Source organism: Adiantum capillus-veneris, chromosome 24 (genome assembly GCF_014529385.1).
Source record: "Adiantum capillus-veneris isolate H3 chromosome 24, ASM1452938v2, whole genome shotgun sequence".
NCBI lineage: Eukaryota > Viridiplantae > Streptophyta > Polypodiopsida > Polypodiales > Pteridaceae > Adiantum > Adiantum capillus-veneris.
In genome coordinates, this window is record NC_140954.1 from 7,690,583 (window position 1) to 7,718,228 (window position 27,646).

At 42.4% G+C, this 27,646-nt stretch overlaps 1 long non-coding RNA gene and 1 pseudogene across 1 annotated transcript; both read right to left on the reverse strand.

Annotated features, from left to right (window-relative positions):
- Nucleotides 1-718: 718 nt before the first annotated feature.
- On the reverse strand, nt 719-26,700 carry LOC147425894 (uncharacterized). The gene is made up of 3 exons (XR_015186210.1): nt 26,201-26,700; nt 2,216-2,317; nt 719-2,113 (listed from the first exon to the last, which is right to left on the reverse strand). It is a non-coding gene; the product is annotated as an uncharacterized LOC147425894 (long non-coding RNA).
- LOC147425895 (uncharacterized) lies at nt 15,576-21,341 on the reverse strand (annotated as a pseudogene).
- Nucleotides 26,701-27,646: the final 946 nt, after the last annotated feature.

Consider the following 27,646-nt stretch of genomic DNA (forward strand, 5'->3'; position numbering starts at 1 on the left):
TAGAGTTTTTCCACGTTTTAATCAAAAGGAAAGGAATCTAAATAGATTCTTTGTAATAGAAGTTGATTTCAAAATCAAAGTCGTTTGATTCCTCTCAAAATTTGCAGCTCCCTTTCAGCAGAGTTCAGAGAAAGATGATTTTCCTTTTGTGGAAAAAAATAATCACATGTAAAAATCTATTTCTATTTTTATTGTATGGATAGAAAAGTTTCGGTCCAAAATAGCGTGCCCGCGCCACTGCGTCTTGGTTTTCATGCGCTTTCTCTCTCTCATGCTCGCCTAAAGGCTGGGGAATAGAGGCTAGTAGGCTACCGTAGCATTGCTTTTGACCTTGAGGCGTGTAAATAGGCTTCTCTCTCTCTCTCTCTCTCTCTCTCTCTCTCTCTCTCTCTCTCTCTCTGGATTAGTGTTAAGGAATGTGCAGGAAAACTGTGTCCAGCTTAGCGTTAAGCCTGTTAAAAAATCAAATCCTGGGCAGCTCCTCACAATCTTCGCGGGAAACCAAGGCAGAACTAGTGCTACTAAATTGCATTGCAGAAGGGAGCCTGAGGGGGTTGACTTCTTGCTATTATTGCAAAGATGGATGTCCACCTTCGGACCTTGGCGTGTAGGTCTGAATTACACTTGGAAGTTTCCAAAAAAAATAAAATTGCTAGGAAATGTACAGGAAAACTGTGTCTCATCTTAGCGTTGGGTCTGTTAAAAAATCAAAGTTTTGTGTGTTTTCGTTTTTAAATTTGCAGCTCCTCTTTTCATTGAAGATAAAATTATTTTTATTGAAAGGAGAGTCAGTTTTTTTATCTTTTACTTAATGAATTTCGTGGGATAGGTTTTATATTGGGCTTTGATGAAGTCTGCTAAAGAATGGTCAAGCCTTGCCCATGTGTCGAACAAAAACGCCCTATACCTTTTGTGGTATACAATGAATCGCGTTTACACATTTCGGACCCATTCTTCGATAACCCAAGTCATCTCAAAGTACATACGCGGCACTACTCTACATCCTCTGATGAAGACCCGTTGGCATGCAAAGAACATTATGCAATTAACTTTTGTTCGTCTACCATAAAAGTGTACACTAGACGATTGATTGATGCAGTGAAAAGTAAAGCCTTGTTACGTGATGTGACGTTAATTAAAAGTTTTCAAGAAGGCATCGACTTAAGTCCATGTCAAATAGAAGAGGCACAAGAAAGTAAGTGTTCAAATGCATGTCTCTCAATTTTATCAATTGTTTTTGGACAACCTGTGATTCTCATTATGTTTATTCTGCTTTTCACAATGCAAAGGGACTATGTTATATGCTGAGAGTACAATCGCTTTGAATGGAAAGCCACATACGTCAAAGGAAGGTGTCGAAGCCCTTGATGAATTGGACGAGATTGACGTTATTTTGGGACAGAATGTAGATTACCCGCGTGTTTTAAATAAATTAATGAACGAAATGGCTTGTCGTTGAAGGTATTTTATTTAATTTTAAGTTTTTTTTTTTACATTTCTTTATTTTTTCTAAAAGCATCTTTATATTTTTCCAGATTCTCCTTCGTTTGGTCGTAGTTGATTTCAGGACTATGTTATATGCTGAGTACAATCACTTTGAATGGAAAGCCACATACGTCAAAGGAAGGTGTCGAAGCCCTTGATGAATTGGACGAGATTGACGTTATTTTGGGACAGAATGTAGATTACCCGCGTGTTTTAAATAAATTAATGAACGAAATGGCTTGTCGTTGAAGGTATTTTATTTAATTTTAAGTTCTTTTTTTTAAATTTCTTTATTTTTTCTAAAAGCATCTTTATATTTTTCCAGATTCTCCTTCGTTTGGTCGTAGTTGATTTCAGGACACCATTTTTGGATTTGGAGACTCATTTTTTGTTACATGATATGTGCTACATCCCTTAGTTCATTAAGTTTTTTTTAATGTAAACACGAAGTGTTGTTCGGATTTTTTGTTACATGTTATGTGCTACATCCCTTAGTTCATTAAGTTTTTTTTAATGTAAACACGAAGTGTTGTTCGGATTTGATCAAACTAATGCTATCTAGCTACGGCTAGACTGACATCGTCTAATCACATGTCTCATCGCGTCCAAGCGGCATATCTGTTGGATTCTGAAAAAAAAAAACAATAAGACAGCTGTCTGTAATTATGAACATATAGCGACGTTTATAAAACAATACAACAAATAGAAAAGAGTAAACCCTAATACTAACCATGCCGCCGCGAGAACTCAGAATATCCATTAGGACGTTTAAGCTCTTCCTGCATGCGTACACGCGCTCGTACGGTGTGGAGTCACGTCCTGTCATCGACCACTGTCAAAACATACAAAGAATCTATTATGTTAGAATTTAAAACCCTTAAACACTAAACTATCAAACATAAAGAGCAATGCGAAAACACTTAGAAAATCGGCCTCAAATGATGCCCATCCGCCGCTCCCCAAGTGGTGCGAGCTCTCTCCCTCTAGTCGCGCTCTCGCTGTCTCCATTTGTTGCTTCCACTTGTCGGGATTCTCGCGCGCTGCTTTCTTAGCATTTTTCTAATCTTATTTGGCCAGCCAATCTGGTCTGATCTACCCATGCTTGATTGCTTTTTGCACTTCGAAACGCTTGTGCTTGCAGTATTCGCGCATTCGAACCTTCATCAGGTCTTCATTGAAGCGGTCATCCCGTGTTAGAACGAGAACTAGTCATGAAGCATGTTGATGACTCTGTCTTTTAAATCACTCGTTACTTCACTCCAAGTGTTTAGTATGTAGACCTGAGAGCAAAGATCGCGCATGCGCGAAATCACCTTCTTGCCTGGGTGTCTCGTGAACCTGGGTGTCTCGGCAAGGGTTTCTATCGGCGTGTCGACGGGGGTACGGATGTGAGGTGTCTCCACTGGAGTCTGGGCCCCGAAGCGAGGAGTGTCCACTGGAGTGACTCTTGGAGGAGTAGCAAGTGGTGTGTAGCCGCTAGAAACGGCCGTCAGCCGCGCAAAACCTGGTGTCGATGGCGATGTCGTGGTTGGTGTCGGGGCAGGCAAAGAAGGGGAAGATAAAGAGCCTCGCCGAACACGAGGCGGTGTCGAAGCATCGGCGGCGACATCTCCACAACGACCGCCACCGCTGGTGCCTAGACGAGTGTGAAGATCATCTCGTTGACACCGAAGGTTCGGAGCGCGCTGAATGCTCCGAAACAGAGGGAGACGCGGCCGGAGTAGTAACGTGCGACAGTGCGCTAGAACGATGACGCTCCACGTACCACTGTCTCTGCTCGGGTGACAAAGAAGAAAGAAACTGGTCATCATCCATACCTGCATTAAACACACGAACATTTAAACTTAATATTGAATGAATGGAGAAGAAAACATGGACAAGTAGAGAGAGAGAGAGAGAGAGAGAGAGGACTCATAAAGGGGGAGGGTGTCAACAGTGTGTGGCTACTATCTATCCTTTTTGTTGATTTCTTTCTTATTATCTATTTACTTTCACTTTTTGGAAACACCCCTCGGGAAATCTCAAAACAATTTGGGGACAATTTCAAACAAGAAGCTTCTTTGCGCCTACACGAGCACATCTTTTGTCAAAAGTCACATATCACACAAGCATACAAAAATGGCGAGATTTTCTGGGCTCAACCCTCCTTAAGGACTAAATCTGAACCTGAAGCATGACATCTTTTGCCATAGGCCATAGATATGCAAGCATAGGGGATCACAACAGAAGAGAAAAACCTAGTGTTCCTCTGCCAAGCATGTCCTGTGATCAATGTGGTTAAAGAGACACCAATTAGAAAGCTTGCTAGAACTTGTGCGCTTCTCCAGAGGTGGTGCCACCCACAAGTACGGAACACTAAGCACAAATGCCCGCCAAAGCATTTCAAATTGAAAAAATTCTGCAGGAAGCTCTTCAATTAGCAAGCACTGACCATCTCCTCTCTTTTCGTCCCCTACTTCTAAAGATTCGAGAATCCCAGCATCGACATGTGTCGCTCCAACCCCTTTTCTTCTCCAGAGGGCGCCTTGTGAACAAAACCCTAGTATTTATAGCACCCCGATGCACTTGCAATGCACAGCCCAGATCGTGATTGGAACGTCCCTTCCGACTCCATCGCACTAACATTGACACACTACCAACAAGTCAATAGAATTCCCGCATGTGCAGATTGCTCAACATTTGAAGGGAGGCAGTCCTACTGCGGAGCTCAAGCATCGAAGTACTCTTCTTGTACATGCATTTGGACTTCCTCTTGAACAGTGCACATCAAAGCCTAAAGCAAATCAGCCAAGTGTTTTAGGGGCATGCGCTCAAGATAGCCCATAGGTTCCTGGCCCTGCCTCCTAAGAGAGGGTATAAGGTACTAGTCGTATACCAGCAAGCTCCTCGAGCAGTTCTTGTGCCTTTTGAAGTAACCACATTTGGCATACAAGTCGACCAGGCTGCACCAAGCAAGATGTTTTATTTCAATCGCCCTTGAGTAACAGCAATGTCGTCAATTCGTTTGCCCACATCAGAGTCCAGTGTAGTGCCACATGCCTTCAAGATGCAAGCAAAAGTTAATTGCATCCAGAGCGATGCCATTGCTACACATCCGCTGAAGACAGCACAGAGCTTCCTGGCCCTGCCCCACTTTAGTATATCCCATAGTCGGTACGTTCCAATAGACAAAGGGCATGAACAGGCGTTCTTCGGAGGTTCCCGAGGTTTGGATGGTTGCGCGCTTTTTTGCCTTCCCCAAACGACTCTTCACCTACGCACATCCTGCATTATTTCCCTGCACCTGACCTTTGAACATGTCTCTTTGTGCTAGCCCTGTCATTGGCCATCGTTTGTAATAACCTGCGTATCCAATTACCGTTTCCCTCATTACCTAATGCCTTATCCTTAGGACTTGTGCATAAACCCCTGTGCTCTCAAGGTTACTGGCACACACTTGCCTTATAAGCTAGAGCACCTCTTAGGGTAAGCGGTCTTTCTCACATACTGTCTGTCTTCTCAAACACAAGGTAGTAAGGTCACCTTTCATGCATAACGCACACCCCCATCGAAGAGAGCTTCATGGCCTCATCATGCCATGAAAGAGGAGAATGCCTCCTATTATGCGAGTTTGGATCCAACCTTTACTGTTGTGCAATGGTGGTACATGACGAATGTTGATATGACATACATGGTGATAGATTTTGTGTGATACTCGTGCTAGTTTCCAGTACTTTCCCGCGATGCAGCCACATTTGTCATACATACCATAAACATCTTGTCGCATGCAATGATCCACATACACATCATACTACCGAAACCCAAGCAACATTAACCACATGCGCACCGTACCTGCTCAAACCCAAGCAACATGCCATACAGATAAAGACAAATACCCTAGCTTCTTCTTGGTTGTTGTTGGTTCTGGTGCCAAACCCTGTGATTAGTAACTTTGTTGCCCTGCATGGTATCTCCATGAGTTGTTTCTTTCCATAAGCCTGATATGCTGCCGTTGAGGCATTCTCGTAGTCTCCATGCTGTGTTTCATCTCCTATTCTTATTTGCTCGCCAACCAGCCCTCGCATGTACTCGCATCATCACCCAGTGTCAAGTACACGCCTTGTTTCATTCTCTTCCCTCATGATCAACCTTGCATACAATCCAGCCTAGGTTGCGTCTGAGCACTCGCATTTGCATGGTTTTACACCTACCAACCTGCACAATAGCCCCCTCAATCCCTGCCCCGACAAGTATTTATTGAGGTTGTATTAAGGTTGGCCCCGATGCTAACAGGGTGATCACCCCACACCAGTATGGCTTCATCAAATGCAGGTCTATCTATGACAACATTCTGGCTGCAATGGTCGGCATTGAATATGCTAGTCATACCAAGCAGGAGTGCATTCTGTTGCAGCTTGATCCGGATAAAGTGTATGACAGGATGGAGTGGGGCTACATTGAGGAGGTCATGGGATGTCGTATCAAAGGGTGCTGTATTTCACCATCTTGGGGTACCTCTGGGAGTTGATGTCTCACATAAGCAAAGACTAAGGTGGATCATGAATAAAGTTCACATGAAATTGAAGAGGTGGAAACTGGTTCTTCTCCCCTTCCACAGCAGAGTGAAGGTCATCAACTCCTTTCAATCCCCTACATGTCATTTGTTGCACCTGTGTTAAGAATGGCCAAGTGTCATTGGAAAGAATTCCTTAGCCCTATTAAAAGTTTCTTTGGAAAAATAACACGAAGGACTCTCAACCTTAACAATGGGGTAGATGGGATTGGGTGGCTAGGCCTAAAGAACATGGGGACCCCTTGGATGGCCAACCAATAGGCTTCAGGCACACTATGAGGGCCTCATCCATAGGCCCAATTCCCACCACAAGCTTGGCTCTTAAGCACTTTAAGCTTGGGTTGGGTTCTCACCTCAAGTGCAACCCTAGCATCTCAAGCATGTGAAGCACCTCAAGCATCTCAATCATTAAGCACCTGAAGTATCTCAAGCACCTCGATCATCAAGCAACTCAAGCACCTTAGTCATCAAGCATGACAAGCATATCGAGCTGGGTCGGGTTCCCGCGCCTCAAGCTCAGTCCTAGCTTACCTAAGGTCAAAGGACTTTTACACACATTACTGGAGGTCTTCAATGAAGCTAACCCTAAGGTCTTACGCTCCATTGGTTAGCCTTGCTCTTTGATAGACCATCTCTCATTTGGGTCCCTTTACCATTGGCCCCGTGTTGAGATAGATCTATAGGCACATGTCTATATCTTAACACTTGTTCCCGTTTATTCTCTCACATTAAGTGATCAATTTAATATGAGAAAATCATTTGGGTTGATTAGATATTAGATATTAGATTTTATGACATTACCTCTCTCTTGAAATCATAGTCGTCCTCGACTATGAGGTAGAAGAGATAAAGGCTTAGTCATTAGTCAATTTTACTTAGCGGGTAGAGGATCCCTTTTTACCCTACGACATCTTTCCAAGATGGCTGACTAATCCATTTGGTGTTTGGGAGACATAGCTGCCGCAAGCATGTCTGCTCTTTAGTCCATTTCGTTCTCCCAAAGTAGAGTGACAAATTCTACTTGGTGTTTGAGAGACGTCGTCATCACAAACATAATTCTAAGCATGCATACTAGTTAAATTTGTGCACAATTAAAAAGAGGGCTAGTCTTATAAGACAAAAACATGAGTCATTTAAAAAAAATTTGTACATTTGCTTACTGTAATGTGGCATTGTAAGCATTGACAAGGTTCATATTATCCTTAAGTTGTATTCCTTGCATCCATCTAGCATCTTCAAAAGGATAATTTTTGAACTTAATAAAATACCGTCGGATAATCTTACCATGTCGTAGTACCTTGTCTTCATGCCGAAGGATAGCTTCGGGATGTAGCACCTCTTCTTGGTCTTCAACTTCGGGAGGGTCTTCAATAATTGGTTCAGTTGGTGGCTCTCCTTTGTAGGGTTTAAGTAGGCTTACATGAAAGGCATTGTGTATGAGCCAATGGTTGGGCAACTTGAGTTGATAAGCCGTCTTATTGATGGGTTTTATATTTGGAAAGGACCATAGTATCTTTTTGCTAGTTTAGCATAATACTTTTGATGGCCCGTAGGATTTTTACCCGTCGTTTGCCTTAATCGAGCCTTAGGAAACTTGAGTAAGACCCAATCATTTTCTTTGAACATTAAGGCTCTTCTGTGCTTATCACCAGTAGCTTTCTGGCTTTGTTGAGAGATGGATATATCCTCCTTAATCTTTTGAAAAGATTCTTGTAGGTCACGGCTATACTAATCAGCGGCGAAGATCTTCCCATGTACTTTGAGTAGCAAGGGACTTTTAGGTCTTCCCTCAATGATCTCAAAAGGGGCTTTTCCCGTAGAAATATGTACAGTATTATTGTAGGCATACTCTACAAGAGGTAGGTACTTTTCCCATTGTGGGCGTTGATCTACTTCGGTAACATAAGTCTTGAGTAGATCGAGAATCGTAAGATTGGCTATCTCACTTAGGCCATCCGTTTGTGGGTGATAGACCGAAGCGAAATTCAATCTTGTTTCTAGATTTTCAAAGAGACCTTTCCAGAAATTACTGGTCATTCTAGGATCTCTATCTGACACGATGGATGTGGGTAATCCATGGTGCTTGAAAATCTGAGATATGAAGAGAGTTGCCATTTGATGTGTCTTAATAGTCTTTTTGACAGGAATAAAATGTGCTCTTGCTAAACCTGTCGACTATTGTCCATATTCTTGTATTCCCATGGATAGACTTGGGTAATCCAAAGATGAAATCCATGGATACTCTCTCCCATGGTGAATTTGGGATAGGCAATGGCTGGAGTAATCCAGGTTGCTTCCCTCTATCATACTTGGTCTTTTGGCATACTACACATTTTGAAACATACTCTTGTATGTCCACTTTCATGGTAGGCCAATAGAAGTACGTCTCTACTCCTCGGAGAGTAGGTTGAATACCTCTATGCCCCGCATATGGAGGAGCATGGGATTCATACATAACTTTCTCACGAAGGGAATGGGTAACACATAGCCTATTGCCGTGGAGAAGATAACCATCGTGCAAGGTGAATGGTTCCTCTTTCTTCCCCAAAACAAGGGCTGACATTATGTCTCTAAAGTCAGGGTCAGTAGCATACTCATCTATCATAGAGGATAGATCATTGTGAGTGGCTATAGACACCACATTAACTTTTGGTCGTCGTGAAAGTGCATCGGCCACTTGATTGTGCTTACCAGCTATGTGAGCAATATGGAAATTAAATTGCGAAAGAAAATTTGCCCACCTCATTTGTTTGTCAGAAAGCTTGATTTGCGTCATGAAATACTTGAGACTTTGGTGGTCGGTTCGTAGGATAAATGGAGTCCCCAATAGGTAGTGCTTCCAAGTGTTTAGGGCATGTAGAACAGCTAAAAGCTCTTTCTCATAAATGCCCAAGACTCGTTCATCAGTATTGAGCCTTCGGCTCTCATATACTATGGCATGCCCTTCTTGAAGCAAAACTACTCCAAGGCAATCACCACAAGCATCACATTGGACCTCAAATGGCTTTGAGAGATCCGGAAGTACGAGGACTTGTTGGAAAGTAAGCTTCTCTTTGAGCTTTTCAAAAGCATTTTGCTCCTTAGCAGTCCATACATACTTAACGTTCTTCTTAGTTAAGTCGTGTAGTGGTCCCGCTACTTGAGAGAATTTTGCTATGAAGCGTTTATAGTATGCGCACATACCAATAAAGCTTCTTAGCTCATGTAGATTTCTTGGGTTAGGCCATGATTTTATTACCTCTAACTTTGATGGATCCATACGGATACCATCGTGAGAGATAATATGACCTAGGTATTGAATCTCTTGAAGGAAGAATTCGTTTTTCTTTTAGTTGAGAAAAAGCTTGTTCTCCCTCAATGCTTGAAAAATCACTTGGAGATGTTGCTTATATTCCTCCAAAGACTTGGAGTAGATGATGATATCATCAAAGAACACTCCAGTGAATTTGCGATAAGATCTAAAAATTTTCTCCATCAGACGATTGAACGTAGCTGGTGCATTAGTCAAACCAAAAGGCATGACTAGATATTCATAAAGATCAAATGTTGTGCGAAACACGGTCTTTAGGATATCTTCATCCACTATCCTTATTTGATGATAGCCACTCTTAAGGTCAATCCTACTGAAGTCATAGTTACCCGGAACGCGGAACGGGAACGACGACGGGATCCCCGCGGAACCGGGGAACGGCTAGGGGTTCCGAACGGGAACGACGCGGAACGGGAGGTATAAAAAACACCCAAATAGTGCATTTTTTAGCTTCTTGTGTTTAAATACAAGGAGTATTAGAGTGCTTTGACTCTAATACTCACAAAAAACTCGTTTTGAAGACCATTCAATCTTGCTATGACTAGATGATGAGAGAGAGAGAGAGAGGGAGAGACTCGAGAGAGTGAGAGGGAGAGGGAGAGATTTGAGAGAGTGGGAGCGAGAGGAAGAGAGCTTGAAGGCTTAAAGCCTTGAGCCTTGAGAGAGTGAGTCTTGAGAGGGAGAGATCTTGAGAGTGTGAGAGGGAGAGAGCTTGAGCCTTGAGGATTAGCTTGTGGAGAGAAAGGGGGAGGGGGGTGCATTTTATGAGTCCTTGAGGCCTTGCACACTTCAAAAAGAAGCCCAAAGATTTACTTCAATTTTTTCAATTTTTGCCAAATTTGTTTGTAGCCGTTGGCCGTTCCAGGGGCATTCCGGAACGTTTTGGGGGCGTTCGGAACGTTCCGGAACGGCCGTTCCGGTTTGCACTGGCCACCCGGAACGTCAAACGTTTTGGGACGTTTCGGAACGTTTGGGAAGGGAACTGCCCCCCCCCGAAACGCCGAAACGGGGGCTAGGGGGCGTTCCCCGGTAACTATGACTGAAGTAGGTAGAGCCTTGTAGCTTATCAAACAGATCTTCTATCCGCGGCACGGGAAATCTGTTTTTGATAGTGATATGGTTTAGTGTTCGATAGTCCACACACATACGGTATGTACCATCTTTCTTTTGCACTAAAAGGACTGGAGAACAAAAGGGAGAGGAACTAGGCCTCACCATCCCTTTGTCTACCAATTCCTGTACTTGTGTCACAAAGTGATGACGTGGCGGACAGCAGAAACCCTAATTTCTGACAAAAACCTAAAATTCCTGCAAACCCTAATTTTTGCCAGAAACCCTAAATTCTGGAAATCGCGGAGGCGGAATATTTTAAAAAAAAAAATTGGAAAATGATTAGCGACGCGAATTTTGCTTTTGCTTTTTTTTTATAAAAAAAAGAGAAAAGACTCTCTAAGAGAGAGAGTGAACTGATACTTTTGATTTTAAAAGCTTTTGGGGCTCTGCTTTTGGGCATCCCTTGTAACCTTTAAATTAGTGATGAGGGCCTCACTTCTCAGAGCATCTGGACGCAGAGTCTGAGAGTGAAACCCTAACCGCTCTCTTGTACTTTGATGATTGATTAATACAAAAAAAAAATACCAAAAGGGGCGCCAGTCTTTGGGGCCAATATCTCTAGGCACGGAACTCGGCCAGGCCAGTGCAAATCTATTGTGATCTGTGAATTGTTTTGAAGTGGTTATTTGGTGCTGTCGCGGTTCATTCTTGACTTGGAGTGTCCAAGTCTGTTACAACTTGCCTTATGATCTCCTCTTGTTGAGCTTGTGAGACTCGATAAGGAGATTTGTTAGGCGGTGAGCTTCCTGGAAGGAGCTCCATGCGATGGTCATCATCCCCTCGTGTTGGAGGTAAGTCCATAGGGATATCATCGATGAACACATCTTGGAGTCCTTTTAGAAAATTAGACAAGTCTAACTCTTCTTGATTCCTACCATTTACATTTGATGAAACATTAGTATCTTTTAGAGACTCTTTGACAATAATCATGTACGCAGAAACTGAGCTCTTCATTGACTTATCAAAAAAAAGAGGATTTACAAGTGGAATAGTGCGACCACGCTCACTAGCATCTATATACATGTTCTTTCCCCTGTAGGTGAAGTAGATTCTCTTTTCAGGGAACTTCATGTTGACAGCCATGCGATCAAACCATGGCGCCCCTAGGATAGCATCCTCATGTTGGAGAGGAGAGATGAAGAGGTCTTCTTTATCGACATAGCTTTGGACATGAAGCCTCAACTTCCCAATCAAGGGAGTAACGGAGGCTTGCTGTCCCTTGAAAGCTGCATCAACCATTACCATATCTCCCATCTCAAAAGCTTGAATGCCCAACTTGGTGGCCAACTCCATTGATATAAAGTTCAGAGTAGAGCCAGGGTCAAACAAGATGAAGGCATCATGCTCCCTTACCTTTCCCCAAGCATAGGAAAGTGATGATCCTTTGCAATGAGTATCTTCTTTTGGAGCTTCGATGGTGGAAGCCCTAGGAGTCTCATTGCGAGTATTCTTCTTGGGGCAAGAACGATAGCCATGTCCTTGCTCCCCACACTTGAAACACTTATGGTCCTTGCGAAAAGCTTCAAGCTCTTCGGGAGAGAGTTTATTTTTACCTTTGTAAACTCCCTTCTCCTTGGACCGATTCTTGTTGTTGTTGTTGTTGTTGAGAGTGACGTGGGAAGTATTTTGAACATTGGTTTTCCCCTTTGCATCATTTTTGTCTTTGTTTTCCATGGACTTGACATTACGTCTAGACCCTTGATGGAAATTGATGCGTGAAGCAACCATGGTGTGATGGATTACTTCACTAAGAGTACCAGGCCGTTGAGAGTTGATGTCTTCGGCCATCTCTTCAAGTAATCCCGCACAAAATTGCTGCCTTTGTTTTCCATGGACTTGACATTACGTCTAGACCCTTGATGGAAATTGATGCGTGAAGCAACCATGGTGTGATGGATTACTTCACTAAGAGTACCAGGCCGTTGAGAGTTGATGTCTTCGGCCATCTCTTCAAGTAATCCCGCACAAAATTGCTGCCTTTGCTTAGCAAAGTCTATCTTTTGAAAGACAGTAGCTTTGAGATGTAAATCCCAAAACTTGTCTACGTACTTGTGGATAGACTCATGAGAGAGAAGCTTCAAGCTGCGCCATTCGGTAAGAACTTTGTCCTTTGCATCGCTTGCAAGGAAATTGCTTCATGATGGAAACTCGTAGAGTTTTCCATGTCTTTGGGGCTTCATCATTGCCACGAAGGCTACCCCACCATTGACGAGCTGGTTTTTGGAAGTGCATGGCTACATGGCGTAGCTTGGAGGACTCTGTGAAGCCCTCATCTCCAAAGGCCGCATCAAATTGCTAGATGAAGGCCAACACTTTGTCAGTAGCACCAAAGGTGCCATCATAGGTGAGAAAAGAGATACTCTTTCCTCCTTCCTTGAACTTCTTTATCTTTTGTGACCTTCGCCATGCAGGAAATGATTTGCGATGTCCTCCCCTCTTGTATTCTCTAGGAGAATAGCCATAACTTTCATCGGAAGAGGTGGAAGGTGAAGAAGAAGGAGAAGAGGGTGGTCTCCTCCTAGCCCTTTTCTTCCTTTGTTTCCTCTCTTGCCTTTCAGAGTGATGAGGAGAAGGACTATGTGTTGATCTTTTCCTCTTGGGAGGAGTGGGTGATCATCTAGACCGCCGTCTTCGTGGACTCACATCTTCAGAGGAACTTAAACTTTCATTGCTTTCTTGCTCTTTGGATTCCTCCTCTCGAATGGAAGAGAGTCCTCTCTTGGGGTCCTCTTCAAGAGGCCTCCTAAGCTCTCTCTCCTCTTGGAGAGGAAGGGAAATTCCATAAGCACGTAGTTGTTGAGTAACTTCGGCTTGCAAAGCAGGGTTTCCCATAGCTTGCTGCAGCCTAGTGACGAGATAATTTACAAACATGGGTAGGGAAGAGGAAGAAGAAACATTTCGTAGGAGAAAGAATTAGTTCCTCACTTATCATACTCTTGTTGCTAGCATACATAATAGCATAGTAATGAAGAAGAAGGAGATGGCAAGCTTAAGCATTGAAGCATGGCTCTTGGTTGGATTTGCACTCCATAGCCAAGAGTGTGTAGGCTCTCAACCTCTACTTGCTTAAAGAAGGAGAGGGAGCTCTTGCACTTTGCATAGCACACAATGAGAGTGTTTGTGAGTGTGTGTGGGTGAGCATACCCCCTAAGCAACCCCCTAGCTTGCTTGGGTCGAACCTCCCTTGTAGCTCATGCTTGAAGCTCATTGGACCCCTCCAGGCCTAGCCAATCATAAGCAGGAGGCATTACAAGCAACAAGGGTAGCCTTGAGACAAGTGTCCCTCTTTCCCCTTTGAGAGAGAGGGCTAGATAAATGCTAAATCAATTAATTAAATCTCCTAATTTATTATTGGACCCCTTGGATTGCCAACCAATAAGGTTCAGGCACACCATGAGGGCAACATGAGGAGGAACTTGACAAGTGTCCCTCTTGCTTTCTTTGTACCATGCATGCCTTATGTGAGTGTGTGGGTGTTCTCTCTCATCCCCCCTCATGTAGGGCTCGCCCCCTCCTTGTAGGGATTGGATATTTCACTTTTAGACACCTCAAGTCCCTCATCCATAGGCCCAGTTCCCACCAAAAGCTTCGCTCTTAAGCACTTTAAGCTTGGGTTGGGTTCTCACCTCAAGTGCAACCCTAGCATCTCAAGCATGTGAAGCATCTCAATCATTAAGCACCTCAAGCATCTCAAGCACCTCAAGCACCTTAGTCATCAAGCATGACAAGCAAGACAAGCATATCGAGCTGGGTCGGGTTCCCGTGCCTCAAGCTCAGCCCTAGCTTACCTAAGGTCAAAGGACTTTTACACACATTATTGGAGTTCTTCAATGAAGCTAACCTTAAGGTCTTATGCTCCATTGACTAGCCTTGCTCTTTGATAGACCATCTCTCATTTGGGCCCCTTTACCATTGGCCCCGTGTTGAGATAGATCTATAAGCACATGTCTATATCATAACACTTGTTCCCGTTTATTCTCCCACATTAAGTGATCAATTTAATATGAGAAAATCATTTGGGTTGGTTAGATATTAAAGATTAGATTTTATGACATGGGATCTTGTGGATACGAGTCAAATGGTATCCCAGGAGGGAAAATGGTTGGAAGTGGATGTGCCGAATAAGTTGATAGCTCCAGGTTGGGCCTCACTAAGGATTGGAGGCTGCACGGGAGAACTTATTCGCAAACACAGGAGGGCAACTGCTACACTGGAATGGGGTGAAACAGCCAGATACTTCAAGAACTCTATTGCGCTCTGGTCTCCTTGGTTGAGCAAGGTTGGATCATGTGGGTTGTCTGGGATGTAGAAAATGGTGGCCAGGACACTTCACAACAAAGGTATAGCTCACATTGGGTTGTTTTGGGACCTGGAAAACTATTGTTGGAAAGATTCGGAGGAATTGGTGGCCTTAGCACACAGGAGACACTTCTTGTGAGTAGAATGTTGGAGTTCTGGAGGAGGATCCCAAGCCGAGCCAAAGAGCCAACGCTTGACTGGAAGGCTTGGCACTGGCCAAAGGATCACATATTTGAATTGCCTCACACCGGTAAGGTTTATAAAACATTGATGGTTAGTGCAGATTGGTTTTACCCCTCAACAAAATATGGAGGGTCGACAGGGCCGAATCAAAATGGGCCTATTGTACAGAAAGATTGTGGCATTTTCAAGGGCCTGCTGCTATGAAATGCTTCATATGGAAGGTTATGTGGGAGGCGATTCCAACAAGGAACAAAGTGAAAGTGAGAGGCATCAGATCAGAGAGCTGCTTTGGCTGTCGGGTTGCGACTGAGGATCCCATCCACCTATTCAAGCTGTGCCAATCGGTGGCGGGGTTTGCAGGCAAGCTTGTCAAATGGGTGCAGAAAACGCTGAAGATCTCCTTCTCGAGCAACGATTTGGTCTTTAGGGGGCGGTGTGAAGGATGGCGAGGCTGTTCTGGTCTGCACGCAAGTGCTCAGGTTCTTTTTCTTAAAACATGTGTGGAAGGCTAGGAATGCAAGGGTGTTTGAAATGAAACATGAAGTGCCTCAATTTGAAGATATTCTGCAGGACAGCATCACTACAGCTCGGATGATTGGATCTGGAAGGCACTCTAAAGATTAAGGGTGGCCCTTATGCAAATAAGTGAATACAATCAGCCCCTTCTGGAGCGTGGGTTTTCAGACTCCTAGCTTTAATGAACGGATCATTACAAAGTAGAAGGATTGGGAGACTGGATTCTTCGTGGAGGTGCTCTCCCATGGTAATTTTTGGCCATATTGCTGTCTGGGCATCCTCGTCACACAAAGGACCAAGATGTAGTTGATGACTGTGTGAATTTCCTAAGGAATCAATGTAATCAATGACGCCATGTTGATTTATCGCCTTTGTCAAAAAAAAGTTGAGTATACATTGCCTCACATCCAAATACATTCCCTAGAAAAGCCATTTGCAAAGAGTCTATAGCAGCCTTCAAATGGTTACCGACAGCAGAAATATCAATGTGATCCTCTTGAAGTTTACAACTCAAGACATTGAGCTCTCCAAGGACATCTGCAAAGAAGTGTAAAAGGAACTGTATTTTGTAGTTTGTGAGGTCTGCATACAAGTCCGTTTCTTTTGCCTTCAAGACAGTCGGTAAAGCTGGGATGAAGCGCACTACCCTTATCATAACTTGCCCTTTTGAGAGCCATCGAATATCGTGCATTTTTAACAACTTCAGTTGTCACGTGACACATCCCAACCCTATGTGTCCGTGGACAAGCTACACCATAGCAAGGTTCCCGTCAGTTCAATCAGTTTAGATTAGCAGTGATCTGGCACTTTTGTGAGTCTATTCGTAGACCGTGCATGCCCAGTCACTTAGCATAGATGCATATCCTCCGGTTGCACATAGCATGATCATGGGAAATTCCATCAGAATCCATTAGCATCAGTTAGGGGAATTTTCCAGTGCATTTAACCTATTTTCCTATTTATTGGGATTTTCACTTATTATTTTTAAGTGACTTTCCAACAAAAGTAGGTAGGGCAATTTTGCTAAGTTAATATATAAGCAAACACAAGTTAGCACTTTCTGGCAGAAGAGGCAGCATGAGCTTCCCGCTCAACAGGCAACTTCTCAGCAGAAACCCCCTCCCAGCAGTAGATCCTCGCCATCCCCATCCCTCCCTTGGCGATTCCTACTACAGCAGCTTCCCCCGCTTTCCTTCCCTTGCATGATCGCCCTAGCACCCTCAGCCCAGCGTTTTCAGTGCAAAAACACCAGCCCTTCAGCCAGCGTTTTTCATCCAAAAACGCCAGCAAACTTCACCATTTCTCAGCGTTTTTCACCCCATCTAAAACGCCAACAGATCCACAGTTTTCAGCCATTGGAAAACGCAGATTTTCAGCAGCAAAACATTAGCAGATTTCTCCCATTCAGTTGCAGATGATCCCCCAAGTTTAGCCCAAGAAAACGCAGCCAAAACAGTCATTTTCAGCCACCGAAACAGTCCCGAAATTCAGCGATTAGAAGATCCCAGATTTCAGCCCTAAGTCGTCGTCCTCATCACCGTCGTCGTCATCGGCATGGTCCCATTGCATCAGTCCACTGCATACGCATTGTACACCTTTGTGCAATCAAAGTAGACCACTCTCGCCGACGAGAGTGGGGCCTTCGGAGGAAGGTTTTACAACCTCTCGGTGTCGTATCTCTTCTCTCTCCTTCTCTCAGTCTCATTCACTTGCACGCACAATATCCACTCACTTTGTTCGTGATCATAGCACTCTCCATAAGACGGAAAGCTCTCTCTTTCCGTAAGAACTAAAAGGAACCTTGAGCAATAAAGATCACTAATCTTGAGAAAAAACAACATTCATTCTGTTGCACCTAGCATTGGTATCAGAGCTTTGGAAGTGTTCTGCATTACTCAAGGAAAGAACCACAAGAACCACAAGAATTTTTTTGCTTGTTGCGATCGCACGAACCCAAGTTTACTTGGGCGTGACGATTCCTAATCGTGTTTTGTTGAAGAGTGACAGGAATCCCAAGAACGAAGGGCTTGTCCAGCCTCCCCTTGTCTCTTTTCACTCATTGAGAGCGGACCGTACACTTAGCGACCAGCCAATCGACGTGAGGTGGGAAAAAGCAACCTTGGTGTGAACGCAAGGCCGCCAAGGGGTGCGCCCGCAGAAAAGGGTAAAACTCGGGTGAAGAGAAGATCCTTCTCAACGCGATTTGGAAGCGAAAGAACACCTCAAGAACCTCAAGACCCTCAAGAACCCAAGATTCTCCCGAATCAAGGACCTCAAGAACCTCAAGAACTCGAGACCCACAAGAACCCAAGTTCCTCGTGAACTTAAGAATCCAAGACCCTCAAGAATTCAAGTTCCTCGTGAACTTCAGAACCCCCAAGAACCCACAAGAACCCACGACTTCAGAACGGTCATCACTCGAAGCGGAATGGATACTTTACTTGGAGGTGATGAGCATGAGAGAGGCGAAGAAGAATTTTCCCCACCAGGAGGTTTTTCGGACCCTTCCCCATCTACGACAAGGATTGCACTAACTCCTATGGAGGCTTTCAACAAGAGGATGATGGATAGGAAGTTAGAAAGCGAAGAAAGAATCGCAGCCATCGAGCGTAAGTACCAAGAAAGAATCGCAGCCATAGTGCGTGAGCACGAGCAAGCACGCTTGGAAGCCAAAGCAAGAGAAGCAGAATTTGATCGAGAGAACAAAGCAAGAAATGCAGAATTTTATCGCGAGAACAAAGCACGATTGCAAGAGATGTTGCGACTCTTTTCTCAAGTGCCGACACCGATGCAAGAGATTCGGGAAAAGGAGACTCTCTCAGTCTCTTCTTCTCCAAAGCATGATACACATGATTTGCATGACTGTGTGAAGCATGATGATGATTTGATTGACAATGACTTGCATGATGATTTGAATGACAATGATAAGCATGATGATTTGGAAACCAATGATTTGCATAATGATTTGGATGACAATGACAAGCATGATGATTTGCATGATCAAGATGTGATTTCTAACAAGCATGATGAGTTGCATGAAGATGAAGTGATTGTTCACAAGGATGATGTGTTAGTGGATGCTTTTTCTAGCGAAGCTAACCTTGTTGTAGCATCGATCAATCACCAAGAATCGATCTTGGCTTTCGAGTTGAGGTCCAAAGAACCCCCACAGGACGATTCGATCATTCAGGATAAACCGATCTTGGCTCTCAAGCCTAGGTCCACAAAACCCCTTTAGGAAGAAGCGATCTTGGCTATCGAGCCTAGGTCCAAAGAACCCTCACAGGAAGTATTATGTGTTCGCATGATTGATACGCACGCATTGTTCGAGTGTTTCATTCGTGAAGGTTTCCTGTATTTTAGTCAACATCGTTATGTGATCCCTTTTCCTAGGCATGACATACTGTATGTTGAGCACGTTTCTCTCATGAATGAGCACGAATGTATGCGGATTGTTCATGAAAAGTTGAAAAGGTTGTATGTCAGGAAGTCACATTCCATGTTTCTTCCTTTGCATGACATAGTTTCTGAAAGACACATGATAGTATGAGCACCAAGCATGGGCATTTCCATTGTGATTTGCCACAGTTGATTAATATTGATCAAATAGAAAAGATTCGAGCGCATTGTTTGCAGGTGTTTGATGAACGGGTTGTCACTCCGTCTCTATGTTCGTCTACATTGCATACACAGTCTTTAGAGAAGACAAGATTTTTTCCTTCACTTTACATGGAATAGGTATGTTCATGGTTTTGTGTTGGAGATGGTTTCAGGAATTTTCAGCCATGGAGATTTTTGAAGACAAAAGAAGCAGGACTCTCGACGAAGTTAAAGCATCAAAACAGCCACAGAAGACTTAAAGTCGCTTTCGGCGCAGCCCAGAGAAGCAAGCGTTGCAGACCTTTATGAAGTTCAAGTACCGCACGACCCACACAACAGAGTGGGCCGGCGAAGAGTCCCTTCCAGGATTCCGGATGATGTTGGCGATCTCCCTGGACGCCATACAGTTCGGTACCAGTACCTCACTTTGAAAAGGAGGGGATGTCAAGTGACACATCCCAACCCTATGTGTCAGTGGATAAGCTACACCAAAGCAGGGCTCCCGTCAGTTCAATCAGTTTAGATTAGCAGTGATCTGGCACTTTTGTGAGTCTATTCGTAGACCGTGCATGCCCAGTCACTTAGCATAGATGCATATCCTCCGGTTACACACAGCATGATCATTGGAATTTCCATCAGAATCCATTAGCATCAGTTAGGGGAATTTTACAGTGCATTTAGTCTATTTTCCTATTTATTGGGATTTTCACTTATTATTTTTAAGTGACTTTCCAACAAAAGTAGGTAGGGCAATTTTGCTAAGTTAATATATAAGCAAACACAAGTTAGCACTTTCTGGCAGAAGAGGCAACAAGAGCTTCCCGCTCAACAGGTAACTTCTCAGCAGAAACCCCCTTCCAACAGTAGATCCTCGCCATCCCCATCCCTCCCTTGGCGATTCCTACTACAGCAGCTTCCTCCGCTTTCCTTCCCTTGCATGATCGCCCTAGCACCCTCAGCCCAACGTTTTCAGTGCAAAAACACCAGCCCTTCAGCCAGCGTTTTTCATCCAAAAACGCCAGCAAACTTCACCATTTCTCAGCGTTTTTCACCCCATCAAAAACGCTAGTAGATCCACAGTTTTCAGCCATTGGAAAACGCAGGTTTTCAGCAGCAAAACATTAGCAGATTTCTCTCATTCAGTTGCAGATGATCCCCCAAGTTTAGCCCAAGAAAACGCAGCCTAAACAGTCATTTTCAGCCACCGAAACAGTCCCAAAATTCAGCGATTAGAAGATCCCAGATTTCAACCCTAAGTCGTCCTCATCATCACCGTCATCGTCATCGGCATAGTCCCATTGCATCAGTCCATTGCATACGCATTGTACACTCTTTTTGCAATCAAAGTAGACCACTCTTGTCGACGAGAGTGGGACCTTCGCAGGAGGGTTTTACAACCTCTCGGTGTCGTATCTCTTCTCTCTCCTTCTCTCAGTCTTATTCACTTGCACGCACAATATCCAATCACTTTCTTCGTAATCATAGCACTCTCAATAAGACGGAAAGCTCTCTCTTTCCCTAAGAACTAAAAGGAACCTTGAGCAATAAAGATCACTAATCTTGAGAAAAAACAACATTCATTCCGCTGCACCTAACATCACTATTTCATTACGACCAATATTGAAGTCCTTTACAACTTCTGTCAATGATAGATGTCGCTTTGCAGATCTGGAAGTCCATTCATACAACTTTCTGGCCACTTTGTCCACAAATTTGAATTCCTTGTATAGTTTGAATGCATCACCTGCAGCTAAAGACTCCCTATGTGCAACACAATGAAAACTCAAAAGATGTTGCACAACCTTGTTTAATCTCGAAACCACACTATTATTAGCACATGTCATAACAATGGCACCATCAGTTGCAATGCCTATCATTTTATGCAATGGCAGCTTCATTTTGACCAGAAATGCCATCAAGGTAGAATACAAGCTTTAAGCTTCAGCATTTTTGACATACAACAAATCCACAAATGACGTGCATGTAAACCCATTGCCATTCGCCCGCATGTAAGTAACATAAAGAATCATGTACAGTTAAGTGCTTACATCTGTACTCTCATCAATTTGCAGTGAATAAAAGGGACTAGCAACAATTTAGTCTCTCCCAATAGACATGTTTGATGGCATTTGCAAACTCTTTTCCTGCACTTGTGCTCGTATAAGCAGAATATTCACTTGTAGTTGTCATATTTGGTGTCCACATAAAACGCTGGAAATTGCAAAGCTTTTAAAACTCATCAAAAGGCAAATTTATACGAACCACAAACCACAAAGTTTGCATCACTAAGATGATTCTTTCTCTCCCCTCATCTATTAACACTTCAATGTGTTTCTCTATGGGAATTGTGGTTTTTTTAATGTGAGCATTCCATATTGCCTTCGCATCTGAATGCGAACCTGACGTCGCGTACTCATCTAATGCAGACCTTTGCAAAGTTGAATATCCTTCTCCACTAAATTGAGTCTTTTTATGTGCAAAGATGCACCACCTACATTTGACTCTCTCTTTTCCATCATTATCAACTATTGGAAAAGCCCAAAGATTAGGTATCCTCCAACTTTCTATCTATCGTCGAACATACTTCTTTTTGCTTGAGCTATCTTCAGCATCAGTGTTACCTAAAGCTGGAGTAGCCGTCTCACCAACCTCTTTGTCAAGAGAAAGTTGAGGAACATGCAAGCCAAGGACTTCTTGAATGGTCCTCTGCTTTTTATTTTTCTTGGGTCGTCCAAGAGGAGCCATCTAACAATAAATTCAAAAAAACATAGCATAAACTGTCTTTATGACTACAAAGGATATATTTAAAATATACAAAATAAAAACACTTGCGATACATTGATTGAAAACAAAATAAATACATCTTTGATAGCCAACATATACTCGAAGAGGGAGTTACATCTTCGACGGTCAATATCCTATTACAAAGAGTTTTCATTTTAACTCAATAAAAGGCTGGCATCATTTCTACCAATGGCCACAGACATTTGGTCCCATCCAATTGCATATAGTTTAAGTTTGTATACAATCCTTCAAATGACTTTCTATTCTTGTTTTGTAGAAGATACCCAACTTTAATAATCTCTTGAATATGGTATGCTTCACTTGCTGAACGAGATGCTAGCCAGTCGGTTCTATATTCCATAGAAAACTCTCTACAGAAGTTAATCATTTTGTCAATAAGCCAGGCTAGTGCATATACATCAACCTCTCTGGTATACACATGATCATTATGTGTGTCCTTCAATAGCTCTGGAGCAATCCAAGGTTTAGGCTTATGGCTTTTGCTTTAACAACAATTGAGTGACTTACGTCTCTCTGATTCAGGTTTCATGGCTAATCTCCATTCAATGATGCCAACAAGAGGATCTAAATCCCTTGTAAAATCCAACATAACATTGAAAGGATGCAGATCACAATGAATAACACCTACTTGATGGGTATAGATCATTGTGTGTATTGAAGCAGCTATAATATTTTGAAGACTGTTCGCAAAAGCCACAACTCGAGTAAGCTCTCCTTGATTCAGCTTAGCTGACTTACCTTTACTTGAACCGGCTTAGGTGGAAAGGTACGTAAGATACGGTACGTGTTCGATACGTACTATACGTAGTACCGAATGGATTGAGTGGTAAGGTACGTAAAATTCGTAAGGTTTTTTTCAAAAACGTCAAAAACCTAGAATACGGTCCGTACTTGATAATAAATTCATAAGTATCACTTCTAGGATATTAGCTCACTGTTCTACTATCCAAGGCTGTCATAAATAGACAATCCAAGGCGAGTCATGACCACTTTCTCGACATTCAATATTCACAAACAAATACAATTCAAAGCTTCAGTTTTCTCTCAAATATACTTCAACAAACTTCAAACTTCAAACTTCAAACTACAGAGAACTTCATATTCATCATAATTTGCACGCTGTATAGTATTCGACAAACGAGACTTGAAACTTGAAAGGCAATACAATTCATAAAGTACTGAAATAACACAGAATCATAGATGGTAGACCGTAATCTCATCAAAATACCAAGATGAATCATGATAGAATCCATACAAAAAAAATGACATCTAATAAACCATAATCCACAAAGAAAGCCACAAGTCCCGACTCAACAAAACTACGAAGCATGCTAGCAGTTGCACTGCTGCAAAGTACATACTACTAACTGAATGAGAATCAAAAATCCACATCAGACTTTGAAGATGAGGATCCTTTATCGCTGGCGGAATAAGCTTGCACCCTCCGCACTGGCCACTAGTGCCAATGCCAATAAGGTGCCTCAACACACGCGTCACCGTACTTGTCTTCTGTTTTCCACAATATTTGCAGGCCCAAGTACGTGTTCCTGATCATGCTTGCCTTCCTGTATTTACCACCGCAATGACAGTGGTGTGTGCGCTCCAGACTGGGGTGGGTTTGCGAGGCATGGTGTACCTACAGATTGGTGAACAAAAACATTGATGCTATCGCCAGAAACACACAAGGTATGCGCGAGGGAGACGGGAGAGACTCGCGAGGACGAGCACTTACCTTTACCGCGCACAAGGTTGCTCTGCAGGTGAGTTTGCAGAGCTCTGTCTGCAATAAATAGGCGCCCAAACTCTCTCTATAGTACTCTGTAGTCAATAGTTTGAAATAAACAGACGCCCAAACTCACTCTGTCTCAATAACCAGGCGGCCAAACCCCCAAAACAGAGACGAAATTAAATCCAAAAACGCGAAGGAGAAATTCGGTTTTTTTTTTTTGGTACAGTACGGATCCGTACGTACGTACGGATCCTGCCTTGGAACCGGCACCATCTTTCTCTTTTTTTTTCACAATTTTATTGAAGATACCTTTTTTAAAAGATAGACTGCGCATCATTATCCCAATGCTTCCTCCATTGAAGTATGGAAAAATGGCTATCAAAGGCTCATAGCACGTATGTGCAATACTACGCACAATCCCTCTGTGTCGAAGATCAAAGCTGACCTCGTCCTTGAAGGACTTTAACTTCTGTCTTTGAAGTTTGCATTCCTCGATTCTGCTATGCCGCATAAGTTTTATTACTTGGAAGATACGAAATACCATTAATTTTTACTTAGAAGCATGTTCCAAAAGAGCTCACACCCAAGTTTTGTAAGTAGTTGATGGCATCATGTGGTATTCCAAGAGTCATAGTACACTCCGAGTTCCTCGCAAATCTCTGTAGAGGTTCCCAGTCGAATGCCCATGGCAATCTATCTTTGACTCCATCTTCTCTTGGGCATGGTTGACTTGCTCCCTTCGTAGCTTTTTAAACAGAACATATTGTGTATCTTACATCTTTGACACGCTTACTCTTTTCTCTTTCAGCACGCCAAGCCAAATCCCAAGCCTTTAGCTTTATCAACCGAACGCTTTTGGGAAGAGCTTCATATAGATCACAAACGCACTTTTCCATATTACTAATGATGCTATAAGCAGACTGGTAAGCTTTGTCTTTACTAATAACAAAGGTTTCCTTGGAGACGGCGCTTACAATTGCTTTTTCAAGCATTTTTGCTATGAGCGTCTCGTTCTGCACAATACTCTGCACCTGCTTCTCCAATAAGTCACTTACCGACTTGCAAAGAGTTTACCTTAGAGATTGAAGAAATGCCTTCTTCTTACCTTCTGCCATAGTGACTATATAGATGTCCTATAAAGAAAGAGAGAAGAGAAGTCAACCTACATATGTGTAGATGTTTTCGAGTGTAGCTTAAACAATCACATTAATGCTTCGACCTTGATGTAATATGACACAATGATATACCATAAATCACTTTGAATGGTAGAAGAACTAAAGGCAAAATTCGATAGCTCAAGATGGCACACCCTGTCAAGCCATATGACCATGTGAAAAATTGAAACTATATTTGTAATTATATGTGAAATAAAGACATTGTGTATGTGCAACACATATTTCCAAGGTGTCTGTTACCCTTGTTATTGTAAGAAGAGACATAATCTATATTTTCGTAAGAAACTAAAGCTCAAAATAACACACCCGGTCAAACCATATGACCATGTGAAAAATTGAGACTACAGAATTTGTAATTCCATAGAAAAGAAGTTAACAATAGTCAAAAGAGACACAAATTGCCATTTGGTAAGAATGAATAGTTCAAGATAACACACCCGGTCAAACCATATGACCATGTGGCAAATTGAGACTATTCTAATTGCTTCTACATAAATCTATTTCAAGTTTATATTGTCTCAATATCTACATATACAATTACGATTGATAATTGTTGCTAAAAGCATAAGCACATCTTTACAAGAAGAAACTCTTTAAAGTATCTTTCATTTTGGTCTACACACAGAATAACCGCTTCTGCTACTTCAAAAAACTTGAAAAGAAAGAAATCTTTAAGTCTTTGAAAGAAACCTACGACGTCACACACCCGGCTTGAGACTTAATGTACATTCTTTATTGAATTAATACCAGTGACCACACTATCACTGAAAATTGTGAGTATAGAAAGAAAAATTTGAAGCTTACAAAACAGTTTAAGACTTAACGCGTAAAATACACTTTAAACGTGGGAAACTTTTGAGTCAAAACTTGCCTTGAAAAAAGACGACAAAATATAGCAAGATTTAGGGAAATTGCCAACAAATGTTTCAAATTATGATCTAAAAACCCAAATAGTTTCAAGCTTATTGTTTGTCCCTATTTTATTCGGTTAAGATTTAAAAATGATTTTGACAATCCTTGGGGCTTGCAGGCTACAACAATGTGCACCTCTCTAGAGTCAAGCTAACTATAGTCTAGTGTCTAGTAGTCCTTTCCTCGGATTTATCAAGAGGAAATTTTTGAAATTTAAGTTTATTTTTCCGGTTTTGGAAACATTCAAAGTTCCTTTCCTCGGATTTGCAAAGAGGAAATTTTAGAAAATTAGGTTTATTTTTTGGGTTTTTACACTATTTTTCTCTATTGTGCAATGTGGAGCGTAATTTCACCCTTCCTCTTGAGCCCTAGTCCTCAATCGGCATTTTTGAAATTGAAAACGGCACGATGTTAAGATCAGACACATTTTTCTAGAACACTGAGTCTACCCCAATTTAGTTCCAACTTTAAAGACAAGTTTTTTTTAAAAAAACATTGCTCAATGTTCATAGTTTACCTACCTTCCAAAGTTACAGGTATGCTCTTTGTAAAGCGTGAAGCAGGCTGCACCGCTGCAGCACTAGAGAATCGTGAACGCAGGTGGGGGCGCTGGGTGTGTGAGGCTGTGACGCAGGTCGAGACTCGAAGTTGCCGGTAGGTCGGAAACTGCCCCCGCAGGTGGCGAGTCGCAGGCTTCAGGTTGACAGGGAGACGCAGGCGGCAGCAGGTTGATAGGTTGCGAGTCGGACGACGGCAGGGACAACACAGCGTGACTGGTGACTCGTCGTGAGCCGTGAGCAATGGAGTACTCAGCAGAGAACGAAAGACTAAACTTAGTCTAGACTCTAAAGAACTTGTAAAATTTGAAATCGGTTTTTGAAGGGCAGTTCATTGGCGGGCCCTTCTAATGACGGATCTAGGCAATTTTTTTCCTTCGCAATTGAAGGGCAACTTCAATTTGATCCCTTCAAATGCAGGGTTCTTCACGAGTCAACCCATCCTACGCAGGGTTAACAGCCATTTGAAAGGCAGAAGGGCGTCAAAAACTATCGCTGAGTTACTATGTCACTCGGCGCTTTTGAAGAGAGAGAACGGGGCCGCGTTTCGGCCATTGAATATGGTACAACGAATATTATTCTCTCTTCCTAACTATGGTTTGATGGCGTTGTTCTTGCATACCTCTTTAATGTACCTTATCAACCTTTGAATACCAATGCAAAGGGTGTTGTTGACAACTTGTGGCACGGGTGAGCTTGAAAGTCAACTTTGATGTTGTGTCCTAAGCGTCGCTCTCATTGATAAACAACCATCTACACATGTGAAGGGGATGCTTTGAAAATGGTGATTCAAAATCCTCCTCACTTAGCGATCATGTTGATTGGTTTTAAGTTTCAATTAGCTTTATCTTTATGTGAATTTTCTTTTGCGTTCATGTACGTAAGCTGTGAAAGGTGTGACTTGCATTCATGAAATGATTAATGTTCACAAGCTAAGACGTGAATTATGAAATGTCTATATACTGTAAGGTTTGAAATGTCTATATATTGTAAGGTTTAGTGTAGTCCAGTGCTCGAAATACATCTTTTTCCAAAAACTTAGAAAACCTACAATGAGGCTTTTTCACCAAATTTAAGAGGTATAATTTATCTACAATTTCAATTTATATAGTCTCAATTTTCAAATTTTGATATATATAATATGGTGTAGTCCCACCTTCAAATTTTATAATTATATATAGACCTAATCTGGTATAGTCCCACCTTCAAATTTTGAAATTTACCTACAATTTTAATTTATATAGTCCCACCTTCAAATTTTAATATGTATAAACTGGTGTAGTCCCACTTTCAAATTTTAAAATTTACCTACAATTTTAATTTATATAGGTGAGATTTTAGCATATTTTAAGTGTAAAATACCTCTTAAATTAGGTGAAAAAACCTTATTGTAGGTTTTTTAAGTTTTTG